Source organism: Amia ocellicauda, chromosome 22, assembly GCF_036373705.1.
Source record: "Amia ocellicauda isolate fAmiCal2 chromosome 22, fAmiCal2.hap1, whole genome shotgun sequence".
NCBI classification, from domain to species: domain Eukaryota; kingdom Metazoa; phylum Chordata; class Actinopteri; order Amiiformes; family Amiidae; genus Amia; species Amia ocellicauda.
In genome coordinates, this window is record NC_089871.1 from 13,561,599 (window position 1) to 13,573,274 (window position 11,676).

Genomic DNA, 11,676 nt, shown 5'->3' on the forward strand with positions numbered 1-11,676 from the left:
TATACTAAACCCAATGTATGTCTAGAATTTCCCCTGAAATGTTTTAAGGTTAAACATCCCTACCCCCCTTTCTGGTGAAATCTGTGAGCTCAGATGAAATCTTCTAGAACTGAGTAGCACACAATACAACTTACCTGCACAACAGAGGCGGCTCACGCTAAAGGGGGGAAGAAACGACATCAAAAACTAAAACAATGCGGTTATATCTTAAGGATCGCAAATTAAATTTCAGTTGGTGTGAAATATTCTTCAACAATAAAATAAGAATTGACGTCAATCTAGCTAAAATCACTTCTTCTTCAACAGGAAAACATTTTTTTCATTGTGTTTCATTGTGTACAAATGTTCCGGTACCGCTGGCGCAAATAAAATCATTAAAATAAAAAACGACGTGATTTACGCAAACTCCGGATTGGGTTTTTGTGTGGAGCCGGTGCAGTTCTTGGAACGACCAAATCCTTCGAACAAAACGGACAACCACTATAACTATAAACCTGCATAACCACTCCTCAGCTGTTTGACTATTATTGCGGGGGGGGAGAGAAAAACGAATCTAGAAGATGATCAAAATTTGCGTGACGCCAGCCATTGTGGTCTGGAACCATTTTATGGCTTCTGACTATGATTTACATTAAGAAAAGAGGATGCCATTTCTCCCTCCCTAACTGTGATTGTTTTGCGTGTTTAATAATCGAAACACATGGCCGTCCTGTGCCAGCGGGGGGGCTGGGTACCATGGCTGGTCTTCAGTCTAGTTTATTTTCAAAGCCAGGCCAGCAGCTCCATCTCTCAAGTGCAAGTTTGTGTTCCTGTCTGGCCCACAAATTAGTATTCACAAGACACTTGTCCTTTAAATACAAAAAAAAAGGGGGTGGGGGCTTGTCCTCATAGTCAGCGAAGAAAGGGTTAAAACAGCACAACCCCCCATTCTGGTCCCAAACCTTAATGGGACAACAGACAGCCGTCTCAAACGAGAAAGGACCCCCACCCCCTCCCTCTCTCCCTAGCTATTGAGGTGTCCCAGACACTATCCACCCCCCCCCCAGCCAAGCCTTGAATATATAAGCAGCACCCTGGGCCTCCAGTCAGCAGATTGTGGCTCGGTCTCCCCCAAGCTGGCCCGGCTTGAATAGAACGCCGCCGCCCGCCCTCCCCGCTCCCAATCTAATATGTTAATAAATCACGGTTACGCCACATTCACCCGCCAGTCAGCCGCTGTCCCGGCGGTGGTCGCTGTCGGGATCTGTCTGGACGTCATTTCGAGGTTCCCCCAGAACAGAGGGGGCGGGGGTGGGGGGTGGATGTCCTTCTGCTCATTAAAATAAGAATCAAATAAAAAATAATGGGAGGAAGCCATCTACTGGACAGATATCGGGATTTGCACAGTAATCGTGCGACCCAGACTGGACACTTGGGTCCCCCTTCGCTATGAAAGATGCCACCGAAAATATGATGATGATAATAAAGTGTGGTTTATGTGGCAGGATTTCCCATCTCCCTGTGTGTATCTGCAGGTCCCTACACACAACACGGTGACTTTGCTACCCCGGTCATCCCCTGGTTTAATAATTGCCGAGATCACAGTTTGGCGAGACGACGCGCTTATAAAAGTCACCTGTGTTTAGTATGCGGAGTGGAGTATTTGCATAATTAAAACCTCTGTCACCTGATACTGAGACAAATAAAGACTGCAGACCTGCATAACTCCACAGTGTTACAACAAATCACTCCACTAAATCTTACATTGCTTATCTGGACCTAGAAGAGTGGGGATAAATAAATAAATAAAAAACTGTCTGGTCACTGCGCCACTGCTAGCTGTCGTCAGATTTATATTTTCTCTACGACATGACAGACGGCGTCCCAGAAAATATGACAAAGCAGAATCGCTGCTGGGACACAGCTTGTCAATGGTCCGCTGGGGGACGGAGCTTCTAGATCGTAATCCCAGTAGTGAGATTTGTCTGATCACAGCCCCCCACCCCACCACCACTGCCACCACCTCCCTCCCCCTCCCTCAGCGTAGCACAGGGGTCAGAAAGAGTGCCCAGACAGCCCCGCTGCTGACCTGTGTCTGGCTGCACTCTCGGGGTCGTCTGCCCTGACCTCTCCAGCTGATACGGCCTGTGTGCCGCCCTGCCTCGGGCCCAGACGTAAACAGCAGCGTAGCGTGGCCGGTGTGACGCGGCGGCCCACACTACACGCCTCCTTCTCATTGGCTGTCGTGGCCCCTGTTGTCCCAGTACCTGCTCTGTGTCAGGACTTTATTTCTGCACATATAGATGGATGAATATATACATTTACGCCTTTGTTGGCTTCATCACTGTGCGGATACAAAAATCGTGGGTCTAATCCCATATATTCACTGTGGATTGGCAGGGACGAAGGTGGCGATAGTGAGGATTCTATACATGTATGTATTTAAGGGCCCTTTTGTTCTGTTATTAACACTGACATGTTTTTGTGTTTTTTGCAGCGTTTTCCTCAGGCAGGCTGTGATTGGCCAGGATCAGGTGTCCAGAGGGGACCCACCGTGTGACTGAGGCGTGGAGGAGATCAGGGGACGGTTGGCTGGGTGAAGCTGGGACCTGTGTGTGTGTGTGTGTGTTTGTGTGTGTGTGTGGAGTTTGGGGGGCCACTAGCACAGCGCCCCACACAGGTAAGTGGTTCACTAATTCAGGTAAGCTGGTATGTTCAGGGTCTTTATAAGATGACCAACATCAGTACTTCTCGGATTCAGCCTCTTCCACAATACCATTATATGTGCTAGAAAGAGAAACATATTTCGATAGTCTTTTATCTCCTTTTGAAATGAAGTCATCCATCGTCATCAAGGAACAGGAGGACTGGAACAGTTTACCTTCAGTGGCCATGTGAAAGTTTTCTCTAAAACACTAAAACCCTGACAGCCATTGCAATGAACAACAAAACATAGACAAGACAGGCCCTGAAGGAAATCCCTGGGTGTCCAAACACTGGGAAGCAATGAATGATAGTACATCGAGAGAGGCCAGACACAAGGGTTGTCTGCAGGTAGCAGTGAGGCCCTCGGCTGACGGGCAGTGTCTCGGCCACCCCGTCTCTGAGCTGGAGGACCCGATCGCAGCTGTGACAGGAGGGCGGTGTGGGCTGGACACTGTAGTTCACACGTCAGGGTAAAGAGAAGTGTGGAAGTCACCGTCATTAACTCACATCTCTGGCCTTTCCATCAGTTTCACTCTAACTTAACATGGATTCACTTTAAATAAATGATATTTAAAAAGCTTACAGCAGTATTTGTTTATGTGTGTTTTCCGTCACTCTTGTATTGTTGCATGATTTCCACTTTTTTGTAACACAAACATGCATTTTTGTCTGCAATAAAAAGACTTATTAAACCTAAGCAACTTGTGTCAGAATCTTCTTTCAAATCATGGTGTTTTGACTAATTTCCCATCATGCCTCCCGATTCCCTGTCTGAACCTGGTCTTGTCTTGTGAAACCAGCCCAGAAATTAGGAAACGGCACTTTCTGTGGAGCTTTTTTTGGAGGTTTTTGTGTGTTACATTATTTTTTCTGCAGCGGCGCACTTTCGAAGGTGTTGGTGTGAATTTCGCTTCCGCGGCGAGAGGAGTGTTAAAGTCTAGGAGGCATTAAGCGGAGCACCGGGAGAGAGGGGCCGTTGTTGTTGGCGGAGATCACACTCTCCATTGTTTAGCACAGCAGCCGGTAACTGAAATGCTCCAGTGCACTCCAGTGCTCTGGGTGAAACACACACACACACACACACACACAAACACAGTGCAGTGCGAAGGCCCACGGCCTCACCCGGCCACGCACTGTGATTGTAACGGAGTTTGACCCGAAACCAGGGCCAAGCCGGCTTGGCCACGACTGAGCCGCTCGTAGGGGAAGCGATTGCGCAGGAAGAAGAGAGCGGAGATTATCCCATTCTGCCTGGCCAGCGAACAGTGCGCTATTGGCCAGAGGGCCACCCAGGGAGTCTCTACTGAGCCATGCGATGGCCTCACACACATCCTGATCAACCATGGCAGATTCCCCTACTCTCACCAGGGATAAACTTCAGGGGACAAGCCTCCTTAAACACCACTCAGGAGATTACATCAACAAACCCCTTCGTTCCCCTCTGTGCCAGTGCCATCACCCCCCACTCCTGCGCCTCACTTTAAAACCTCAATCGGGAGTTTGAGCCAGGCCTCGCTTTGTGTCCGTCCTCCAAGGAGCCGAGGATGAGGAAAGAAGGGAATACAGACAGATGGTGGGAGAGGAGGGGTTTGAGGATTTGTGGTTTGGGTTTGTTGGGTCAAACACATTTCAGTCGGAAGGTGCAAGCCGTGTACGGTAGCTTGGTGTTCATCAAAGACAAAAACAGCAATAACACGCAATCCAGGCCCAGGTAAAGCATGGTCAAGCTCAATGTGGTGAATCGGAATTAATGGTTTGGAAAAACTGGAATCTCGCTGTGCAGATGTACCATAAAACTTTGTAGGGGGTCATCTTAACATCTCTCACAAAGCTTTCCTATAGAGATGTTCAGCTCTTTGTACACATTTATAGATTTTTATGGAGAGTGTAGGAGCACTTCAGACAACCGGGGAATCTTATTAACTTCAAATTACCCATTTTAAATGTCCAAAAAGCCATCTATCAGTCTGTGCTTTTTTAAAGATAACTGATGACATTTAGAGCTTCTTTTTTATAAAATAATAATAATAACAACAACTTAAAGCTGCAGTATCACATTTTTTGGGGCGGTATATAATGTATTGAATGCCACACATGCTTAAACCCATCAGACTGGGGAATGTGCTGTGAATGGATTGGTTGCTAATGGATGTTATAAACTGACATCTAATTAAATTATTTCAACGGGTTGTCTGAGGTACGCCTGTGATAAAACTGCTTGTCTCCAAACTGTAAGATAATTTTCGAGAAGTGAGTAGGAGTCTCTCACAAACCTACATCATCACGCCAGTTCGGTTTCCTCGCATCACACCGGCTCTGTACCCCCATGCGCCACACAGACAGAAGCGCAACCGCATTAAACCCAACGCAAGAGAATCTGAACCCAACGGGTGAACAGAGCAGTCGCTGCTCACACCTCTACTGAGACCAGAGGCTTGTCTGTGGTGGCTCCACCGTGGCCTCCATTCTGGGGCTCGCACAACAACAGACAAGCCCAGACGTCCAGTCGAGGTCAAGATGATGACAGTGGAACCTGGAGGGGCCGGGACATGAAAGGGTCAGAGGTCAGCTGATGGCGTTAACCCATTGAGGCCTGGTGGTGTCTGTGGTCAGCCAGGGGTTAACGACTGCAGAGAAGTGTGTCTAACAAGCAGGAGGGGTTGTAAACACTTAAGAGCCCAGACAAACCACATTTCAATAACCAGGCGACGCTGAAGGAACACAAGTCCTGGAGCCTTGAGTGGGGTTTCCAATATTCGGACTAGACACAATGTTTGATGGGACAGGAAAGAAAACTTGCAAATCTTTACTAATATTATTATTATTATTATTATTATTATTCATTCAGTCTTTTTCAATCACAATTAACATGCACCACGCACACACACACACGATAATCTCATGAATTGAACACTACAGATGTATTTCAGCAGGGGAGGTTATTTGAACAGTGTTGACAACAATTTTATATATATATATATATATAGTCGTCTTCTTCAGTGCTTATTTTAAATTAGTGACAAAGACATCTGAGTCCAGTACTTGATAACGATGATATTTGTTCCCACTCTGTTAAACGAAAGCGTTGTATTGCAATCATTTTAAATAACACACATAGCTGTCTGCAGCTGTAAGCACACAGTTTTGATGTACATTAAATAAATATATGCAGGGGGTGAGAGAGAGAATGATTATCCATGACATGTTTTTTAATTATGAAAAAACAAAATCATAAATCCTTACTTTTTCCAGATAGAAATAGTTCACCTTAAAATACAATTTTTATATAAATAATCATGTATTCATTTGGTATAATTTAATATATCATTCATAACTAATACTTTGAATACAAATTCCTCTTTCATAGCTAACCTTTTTGTTTTCATCGTAACTAAATACATAAAAAGCGTGATTCCTAAGCATATGACAGGTTTATGTATTAATTTATTTTAGCACGGAGTATTCTGGTCCCACATAATAACATCAATGGAAATCCGAAATCTAAAGTTATAGTATGATAACTATTTTCAAAAATAAATGATAAAGCGTGTTAATATTAAACCGTAAACAGTGTGTGAACATACTGTAACTACCCATTTCCAATCAGGCTGAAATATGGACACCTATGATGCACCTGGCAGGGGTCCTCAGAAGTAGGCCTAACCTTTACCTGAGTAGTCTGGTCATTTACAATTCATTTTTATATAATTATTTTTCCCTTTATTGTGTCAACTATACGTGTTTTGTAGGTTTTAAGCACGTCTTATGTCGGAGAATAAATTCGAGTGATTACCAATATAACCCCCACACAAAAAAATTATAAAGACATTCGTTGGACTTCAGCTTTGCCGTAATAACATATTCATGTACGACCAAGGTAAGACAAAACGTTTTTAAAATGTTATACATACATGTGTTTATATTTGATATCTGAATATTAAATGCACTAGAATTAAACATAAAACACTCAACTCGTTAAAATGTAGCAAAACTTTGTATAGTGACGTAATTGGTCTGACATTAATCAGACTCTATTGATTAATTGTGCATCGTCTGATTCAGATGTCATGGACGTGTCTACCTCTGACCCGGTCTTGTTTTACACGTTATATTTCTCATGGGAATAAATAGTTACAAACTCAGCGTTTCCTTTTTATTCTCACCGGATGACGTCATAATCCCCGTTATTAAGTGTAAATTGAAACACTGTATTAAATTCACCGTCTTTCTCGAACACAAATCCCAAGTATTTTACTGCATTCATGAGGGATTGCAAAATGTTATTCAACAAATTTATATTATTAAATTATTGATGTTACTATCTATCTATCTATCTATAATTTAAAAAGGGGGTATTAAGTATTTGTATTTGTGGATAAAAGTAAAAAAACTGAATTTACTCCACAGCTGTTTTTTGAGGACTAATCCAGAAGTATCCACCAAAGTTGGCCATCCAGGACTGGGTTTCTGCAGACGGTACTGCCCTCTAGCCCTGCAGACCGAAAGCGGGATTAAATTAGCCTGATTTAGAGGGAGAGAGAGAGAGAGAGAGAGGGAGAGGGAGGAGTGAGGGAAGGGGGACTGCTGAATGAATAAGTGTGTATGAAGGTGCAGTTTGTTATGCTAACCATGCCGCCTTCATTGAGCGCCATGTCAGGGTAAACACAGAGAGCAGAAGGTTCACAGGCCCTGGGCTTTTGTCATGCTAACTCCACCGGGCACCCCACCCCCTGGAAAAAAAAAACAAAAAACATATATATTTATATATGGTCCGGCTCTCAATGAAGCGGGGCATGACTTACGCATTGCAAAGCAGCGCCTCTGTCCTCTGCGTGTCATGAAAGATGCGAGGCTGTCAGACAACAATGCCCGCCGCGTAGCCGAGCTCGGGGCGGCCGGGGAAGGAGCGGGGTTTTGGGGGGGAATAAAACACGGGTGAATGAGGGGGTTTGAAAGGGGGTGGGCTCGAATGAATTCCTCCATCAACTTGAAATTTATTAGCTGGAGTCAAAGAAGAGCAGGTTTGAAACCCTCCCCCCGTACCACTTATCCGGAAGAAAAAGAAAATAAGAGAGAGAGAGAGAGAGGGAGGAGAGGGGGTTGCTACCTCTGAACTGGCAGTCATTTCTGTGGAGTGCCATCCCAGCTCACTGAGATAAAACGAACGTGGAGATCTTAACCCAACTGCATGTGAGAGAAGTCCATGCTCTCCGGTTTGCTTCTTCTCTCCACGTTGTCTTGAATGGGGTGTGTGCTGTCGGAGCGGAGTTATACAGCTAGTGAGGCCGTTGAATGTGAACTTGAGGAATAATAATAAAAAATACTAACAAAAGACTCAAACAACACTATCAGCACCCTTCATGAACAGTGTGTAAGAGGAGTGGTTAAGAAAAAATGCTGGAAAGTCACACAAGTGGTGCCCATGCCTAGCTCCACTAGATATTGGGTCTACAAAACTAAACATTCAGGGAACCACCTGGATTTAGTGACGAAACAAGTGAGAGCTCTGGACTTTGGGACATAGCCGCTTCAGCCGCCTTGGATGTAAACTTAGACCAGAGGTGGGAAAGCTCAGCTCTTTTGGTCCACTGCAAGTTTTTTCCATTGCCCGTCCGCACACACACACGCACCCCCACCAAACCCCTGTACCTGCAAAACCAGACTTATCACATGGTTAAATCATTAAAATGTTTCTAGTTTTCACACCTTTCACTTTTAATTAATGTTATTTCTCTTCTGAAATCATTGTGTGGAATTAGAATGATCTTTGTGAAGAAGGTGGCGACGCTGCTATTCTCTTAGGATGCCTCGGTTGTTGGCTTTCATTAAAGAGCAATGTTTAACTCGTTGTGAGCATTATTACAGTTTGTGGTCGGGTAAGAGACAGCACTTGTTTACTCCGCTCTTCTGTCTGTCCTGAGAAGATGATATTGGCCCTTGTACTGAGATCAGAGAAGAGTTGATGACTTTGTCCTGCTTTTGTGTGCACTCAGCGTGGTGTAATTCCAGACTGGATATTTCTCTGTGTGACTGAATTTAAAGGGGGTAGAAAAACTTTCCTTTTTTGTTAAGTAATACTGGAGATAAACTCTGGAGTGACAGGCTATGAAAACATCCAGCTTTTTCTCACTTTCAGTTCAGGACTTTCTTAGCTTGAAAAGTGCCATCATGAGGAACACTTGCTCCCTTGCCCTCCATCAGTCCAAATTATCCCCAAACCCCAGCCACCCAACCCAAGTGTAAAATCAGAAACGGATCACACTGCGACGCAAGGGGAGTGTTGCACGGTGGCCTGTTGCGCACCTCCCCTGGGGGAGCATGCTTGACAGGTTTATTAGAGGGATTTTCTCGACATACAAGAGAAGGGGACGTGCCCCATACAAGGCTGTCTTCATTTCCTTGGTCCGTCTGCCCCCTTTTTCCATCCTTTTCTTTTTTTTAACAAGCCAGCTTTATGGGCCCCGATTACACGTCCAATACTGCCTTTAAAAGCAGCCGGAGTCATGAAAGCAGGCTGTGGAGGAGTCTGTGAAGCCGACAGCCACCGGGAGAATGACTCTGCAGCAGTATTTTACCCAGAGTGCCCCAGCAGTGCCAGAGGGGAGCCTGCAAAGATGGGCGGCCATCTTCCGCTGCTGCTGTCCTGTCGGCTGCAGGTGGCACGCTACCACACGGGCTCGGTGTGTGGGGCTGTGTTTTTATAATGATCTGCTTTCTGGAATGTTCCTAAAAATCCAGAATGACGAGACTCCGAGCCCCTATCTCCCAGCAGCCTCCGCTAGCCGGAGAAAGTGACGGCTGACAGTAATTAATACAGAACACGAAGTGGTGGCACAAAATAATAATAATAGTAACAGAAATCAGTGTGGGGCAGCGGCCTGGAATATTTCAATAACTCCCGCCGAGGATAGTGGAGGGAAAAAAGGGTGAAAAGAAAATGAGGGTCTGGCTGGACAGATTCAAATCGGGACCCTTATTTTCGGATTCTTTTATCCACCACCCCCGCCGCCTCACTTTTCCCACGCAGCTTGTGGAGGTGAGAATGGAGGAAGGCAGGGCGTGTGAATATGAAAACCTATTGTTCGCTGCAAGACGCTCAAGTGCCAGGTTGTAAATTATGCATGCATCATTTGAATACATGCAAATTATTTTTTTTCCCCTCCTCCTCCACTGGCACGGTTCCAGGTACCTATGGCAACTGAGCTTCCCAGGAGCACCGCACCCCACCCCCACCCCCACCCCCATCCCTCTGCACGGCGCTTCCCTCCGCCACCACCCCACCCCACCCGCTCCCTCTTTTGTTTAGATCCCAGTGATACCAGGGTGTCTCGCTCGGTGGGGGTGGGGGGCCCAAGGTGGCGAGCCCAGACTTCACTGTCAAGGTCAAGTGCAGAGAGAGGGAGACAGAGGGGCCCCTGTCACTCCTCCACCCAGCCAGACTGACAGCAGGCACCCAGACATGACTGTATAACCTGCGGCGTACTGCCCCCTGCAGACCGCTCCACAGACCTGCCAGCCACCCCCCTCCGCCTTCGCAACTGAGACATTGTTCCTCTAAAGCATGGAAACACACCATGGTGTCACGCTGCAACGACAACGACTTCATTCACAGCGCTCTTTCCAGAAAGACTGACAAGCGCCAGCTCGTCCAAAACGGTCTGTATGTGCCGGGGAGCCGCTCGACTTTTCCCATCTGAAATGTTCCTTCTCTAAAAGACAGTAAGATGATGTCAGATTTCACTCTGTACGAGAGAGGATTCATCCCAGATTCCCTTTCATCATCATGTTGACTCTGAATATGAATACACACTAATCGCAGTTTGAAAAGGCTTCTAGATTAAGAATATTTGAGTTTTTATTTGGTCAGCCAGATTTCCCTGCACACATGATCCCATTTATAGTTTTTGTCTTATGAGAGTCAAGTGTCCTGTGCTGTGACACTGGATTGTGGGTGGCTGGGCTGGAGAGAGGGTCCACTCAGTCAAGGTCAAGTTCAGGGCAGAACAGTCGACCACATTCCCCCACTTTATTACACTGCCCTCTAGTGGCCGCTAATGTGAATTGACAACACACTAGTTTACTTCCCTACAAACCAATCCAAATCAGATGACATCCCTTCCGCCCCAAACCTGTTAATTGCGAGTAATTAAGAACTGGCCTTATTATACATAGATTTAAGCCTGCTAGGTACAGTGTTGGAATAAATGTATTATTTTCTGCAGGAAATTATCTTAAATTCTGTTGGCACTGTGCATTTTTGAAAACCAGTTTTTTGGGCCTAAAACTGAACAAGAGCAAAATAAAATAATCCCTGTGAAATGTAAGAATCAGCAGCTTCCTAAATGTGGGAGTAAAAAAGAAAAACAAGGCTATGAATGATAAAACCGGTACTTCTGATGATGAAAATCATTCATATAATAATAATTTTAAAGTATTCTTTGATAGCTGTTGTGATTCAGGTTATATTCATTCAAACATGCATGACATTTTGTTCGGAGGGTAGGGGTGCTTTTTTTTTTTTCCCCAAATCTGCGAACATCTGCGTGTCAGGGCTGCAGTACAGGACGTGTGACAGATGGTCTTTTAGCTCCCCCTTGTGGACACGTGAGCATCACTGCGATTATACACTCACCTAAAGGATTATTAGGAACACCATACTAATACTGTGTTTGACCCCCTTTCGCCTTCAGAACTGCCTTAATTCTACGTGGCATTGATTCAACAAGGTGCTGAAAGCATTCTTTAGAAATGTTGGCCCATATTGATAGGATAGCATCTTGCAGTTGATGGAGATTTGTGGGATGCACATCCAGGGCACGAAGCTCCCGTTCCACCACGTCCCAAAGATGCTCTATTGGGTTGAGATCTGGTGACTGTGGGGGCCAGTTTAGTACAGTGAACTCATTGTCATGTTCAAGAAACCAATTTGAAATGATTCGACCTTTGTGACATGGTGCATTATCCTGCTGGAAGTAGCCATCAGAGGATGGG

General features: G+C 45.4%; 1 long non-coding RNA gene across 2 annotated transcripts in view; it reads left to right on the top strand.

The window, feature by feature from the left end:
• Nucleotides 1-3,382, top strand: part of LOC136718267 (uncharacterized) — a 72,204-nt gene extending 68,822 nt beyond the window's left edge. For both annotated transcript variants that reach the window (XR_010805270.1, XR_010805269.1), the window contains exon 5: nucleotides 2,477-3,382. This is a non-coding gene — a long non-coding RNA (uncharacterized LOC136718267). The remainder of the gene's footprint in view (nucleotides 1-2,476) is intronic.
• The last annotated feature ends 8,294 nt before the right edge of the window (nucleotides 3,383-11,676 follow it).